Source organism: Leuresthes tenuis, unplaced genomic scaffold (genome assembly GCF_036924035.1).
Source record: "Leuresthes tenuis unplaced genomic scaffold, fLeuTen1.0.hap1 SCAF_231, whole genome shotgun sequence".
NCBI classification, from domain to species: domain Eukaryota; kingdom Metazoa; phylum Chordata; class Actinopteri; order Atheriniformes; family Atherinopsidae; genus Leuresthes; species Leuresthes tenuis.
The window spans coordinates 7,039-11,870 of record NW_027325585.1 but is presented as its reverse complement, the minus strand read 5'-3'; the positions used below and the strand labels follow the sequence as shown (position 1 = coordinate 11,870).

The 4,832-nt window shown below is 43.2% G+C and overlaps 1 pseudogene; it reads right to left on the bottom strand.

Moving 5' to 3' along the window:
* Nucleotides 1–3,526: 3,526 nt before the first annotated feature.
* LOC140288112 (U2 spliceosomal RNA) lies at nucleotides 3,527–3,703 on the bottom strand (annotated as a pseudogene).
* Between the last annotated feature and the right edge of the window lie 1,129 nt (nucleotides 3,704–4,832).

The window sequence follows — 4,832 nt, the reverse complement described above, 5'->3', positions numbered from 1 at the left end:
TATGGTGGGACATTCACACCTTCTTACAGCGGAACACCTCCGCTCCCTGTTTTGATCATTTATGGTCTGGCAATACTACCTTTTCTTACCCGTTTTTGAGTTATTATGGCTGGACATTCACAGCTTCTTGCAGCCGAACACCTCTTCTCCCGCTTTTGATGATGAATGGTCCGGCATTCTTACCTTTTCTAACACATTTTTCAGCAATTATTGTTGGTCATTCACACCTTTCTCATCAGCTTTTTACAAATTATGATCTGACATTCACACCTACTTGCAGCCGAACACCTCGGCTTCCGCTTTTGATGGTGTATATTTTGGCATTCGAACCTTTTCTTACCCGCTTTTTACAAACCATGGTCGGACTTTCATACCTTCTTTTAGCCGAACAACTCCGCTCCCGCTATTGATTGTGTAGAGTTGGGTATTTTAGCCTTTTCTTACCCGCTTTTTACCAACTATGGTCGGACATTCACACCTTCTTACAGCGGAACACCTCCGCTCCCTCTTTTGATGGTGTATGTTCTGGCATTCGAACCTTTTCTTACCCACTTTTTACAAACTATGCTCGGACATTCACACCTTCTTGCAGTGAAACACCTCCGCTCCCTCTTTTGATTGTGTATGTTCGGGCATTCGAACCTTTTCTTACCCGCCTTTTACAAACTATGGTCGGACATTCAAACCTTCTTGTGGCCGAACACATCCACTTCTGCTTGTGATGATGTATAGTTGGGCATTCACACCTTTTCTTACCCATTTTTCAGTAATTATTGGTGGACATTCAGACCTTCTTGCAGCTGAACACCTCCGCTCCCGCTTTTGATGGTGTATAGTCGGGCTTTCGAGCCTTTTCTTCAACGGTGTTTACAAATTATGGTTGGAAATTCAGACCTTGCAGCCGAAACACTCCGCTCCCTCTTTTGATCATACATTGTCGGGCATTCGCACCTTGTCTTACCCGCTTTTTACAAACCATGGTCGGACTTTCACACCTTTTAGTAGCCGAACAACTCCGCTCCCGCTATTGATTGTGTACAGTCCGGTTTTTTAACCTTTTCTTACCCGCTTTTTACCAACTATGGTCGGACATTCGCAGCATCTTACAGCGAAACACCTCCGCTCCCTCTTTTGATGGTGTATGTTCGGGCATTCGAACTTTTTCTTACCCACTTTTTACAAACTATGGTCGGACATTCAAACCTTCTTGTAGCAGAACACATCCACTTCTTTTTTTGATGATGTATGGTTGGGCATTCGCACCTTTTCTTACCCATTTTTCAGGAATTATGGGTGGATATTCACACCTACTTGCAGTCGAACAGCTCTGTACCCACTTTTGATTATGTTTGGTTGGATATTCGAACCTTTTCTTAACTGCTTTTTACAAACTTTGGTCGGACGTTCACACCTTCTTGCAGCCGAACACCTCCGCTTCCGCTTTTGATGGTATATATTCGGGCATTCGAACCTTTTCTTACCCACTTTTTACCAACTATGGTCGGACATTCACACCGTCTTGCAGTGTAACACCTCCGCTCCCTCTTTTGATGGTGTATGTTCGGGCATTCGCACCTTTTCTTACCCGCTTTTTACAAACTATGGTCGTACATTCAAACCTTGTAGCCGAAAACCTCCACTCCCTCTTTTGATCATACTTTGTCGGAAATTCGCACCTTTTCTTACCCGCTTTTTACAAACTATGCTCGGACATTCAAACCTTCTTGTAGCCAAACACATCCACTCCTGCTTTTGTTGATGTATGGTTGGGCATTCGAACCTACTTGTTGCCCGCTTTTCATTAATTATGGGTGGACATTCACACCTTGTCACAGCCAAACACCTCCGCTCCCTGTTTTGATCATGTATGGTTGGACATTCGCACCTTTTCTCACCCGCTTTTTGCAAACTATCGTCGGCCATTCACAGCTTCCTCTCCACCATACTTGTATGGTGGGATATTCACACCCACTTGCATCCGAAGATCTCCGCCCCCACTTTTGTTGATATTTAGTCGGTCATTCACACCTTACCCGTTTTCTTGCCGCCAAACACCTCTGATCTCGCTTTTGATGATGTAAGATTGGGCATTCAGACCTTGCTTTTCCTGCTTTTCACCAACTATAGATGGACATTCACACCTTCTTGCAGCCGAACACTTCCGCTCCACCTTTTAGGTTTCTATCACACCTTTTTTTTCACCGCATTTTATAGATTATGGTTGGAAATTCTCAACCACTCATCCGAAGACCTCTCCTCCCGCTTTTGTTAATATATTTGAACTTTAGTCAGACATTCACACCTACTTGTAGCCGAACACCACCTCTCTAGCTTTTGATGAGGTATGGTCCGGGATTCTTACCGTTTCTAACACATTTTTCAGCAATTATGGTAGGATATTCACACCTTCTTGCAGCTGAACACCTCCTCTCCCACTTATGATCATGTGCGGATTGATTTTCGAAAATTTTCTTTCATGTTTTCTAGCAATTAATTATGGACATTTAGACCTTCTTGCAGCTGAACACCTCCGCTCCCGCTTTTGATCATACATTGTCAGGCATTCGCCACTTGTCTTACCCGCTTTTTACAAACTTTAGTCGAACATTCACACCTTTTTGCAGCCGAACACAGTTTTTTGCAGCCGAATTTGGGCATTCGCACCTTTTCATACCCACTTTTTACCAACTATGGTCGGACATTCACACCGTCTTACAGCGGAACACCTCCGCTCCCTCTTTTGATGGTGTATGTTCGGGCATTCGAACCTTTTCTTACCCGCTTTTTACAAACTATGCTCGGACATTCAAACCTTCTTGTAGCCGAACACATCCACTCCTGCTTTTGATGATGTATGGTATGGCATTCGAACCTACTTGTTGCCCGCTTTTCATTAATTATGGGTGGACATTCACACCTTGTCGCAGCCAAACACCCTGTTTCGATCATGTATGGTTGGACATTCGCACCTTTTCTCACCCGCTTTTTGCAAACTATGGTCGGCCATTCACAGCTTCCTCTCCACCATACTTGTATGGTGGGATATTCACACCCACTTGCATCCGAAGACCTCCGCCCCCACTTTTGTTGATATTTAGTCGGTCATTCGCACCTTACCCGCTTTTGGCAAACTATGGCCTTCTTGCAGCCAAAAACCTCTGATCTCGCTTTTGATGATGTAAGGTTGGGCATTCAGACCTTGCTTCACCTGCTTTTCACCAAATATAGTCGGACATTCACACCTTCTTGCAGCCGAACACTTCCGCTCCACCTTTTAGTTTTCTATGGGGCATTCACACCTTTATTTTCACCGCATTTTATAAAAACACCACAGGAACACCGTATTGAGGCTTTGTTCTGACCGCTCATTCGGTGTCGCGTTTCTTTCAAGCATTTCTCCTGGTTAGCCCGCACTCGGCTCGCTCCCAGAGCCGTGTTAAAGTCTACTTCGCATTCACTCTCTTTTCTCAGCAGACTAAAAGAAAGTTCCATCCTGCACCGCTGTTAGCTTTTTCACAAGAGCAGAGGAGAGCGCACCGTTCCCAGCGGCACTGCAGCACCGGGTCGATGCTTGGAGTGAACGGAGCAAGCTCCTTTTTCAACTCCTATTGATAAAAATCCATTTAATATGTAGTCCTTGCATAGACATATCACATATTAAACTGATAAGTACAGATGGATTATGTGCAATTAGTAAAGAGAGTAGAGGACGATCTCTCTCGTTGGAAGTCCTTACCTATATCACTTATGGGGAGAGTTACAACCATTAAAATGATGATACTACCAAAAGTTAACTATTTGTTCTCAATGATCCCCATAAAACCATCTGCTACTTGGTTTAAGTCACTAGATTCATGCATCTCCAAATTTCTGTGGAAAAACAAACCACCACGTATTAGTTTAAAAACCCTACAGAAGACCAAGGACAGTGGTGGATTAGATTTACCTCATTTTCAGCACTATTCCTTAGCCAATAGGTTACAATATATATCAAAATGGTTTAAACCTTGTTGTTGTCACAGTTCCCAGAGACGTTGTAATCGTTGAGGATTCTATATTCACCCCCTCATTAGAGGCACGTGTTGCAGATTGATGACACTGAATCTTCTTCTCTGTTCATTGCTGGCATCATTCCCAGCATCGTAAGTGTTCGTGGCATTGTTAGCCTCTTCTTCTGGATCTTGATATCGAGCATCCTTTTGTATTTCTGGTTTGTAAGTCCTCTCTCTTCGTTCACCGGAGTCTTCGTCTCTTTGTCCTTGAGTTTGGTGATTTTTTCTTCTTTTGATGCCTTGACACAGTGTGACAGGTGATACCACATGGGAGATCCTTTAACTTGGACTGCTGTCCCTGTGCTGCGAAATGGCTGTGCTGCTCAAATGGTCTCTCCTTCATCATATACACAGTTATTTATACATCACCTTCCACCATGAAGCGTTGTCCCTTTTTGTTTCTCTCTTTGTTCTTAAAATGCTGTTATGCATGTCTAAACCAATCCATTAAACTAGATCATTTTGGCAGTAAAGCGATCTACAATGTGCTTGGTCGCAAAGCTGCTCATCTGTGGTAAACAGCTCTTCAGAAAGGCATTCTTCAATTGATTTCACTCATTTTATGTAATAATTTTGTGATTTCCTACAAAACTACACTTCTTCTCCCATCTGTCTGAGTATTTAATATTGTCTGGGTCCCGTTAAAACATGTATTTTTCCCATCTAATTCCTTGTTTGCTTTAAAACAAGTATTCCCCATTTTCTATCCCTTCAGTAGCCAACCAGTTTGTATGGAGTACACTGGAGCAACTTGACTGATCAGTAAAACACTGCTTTTGT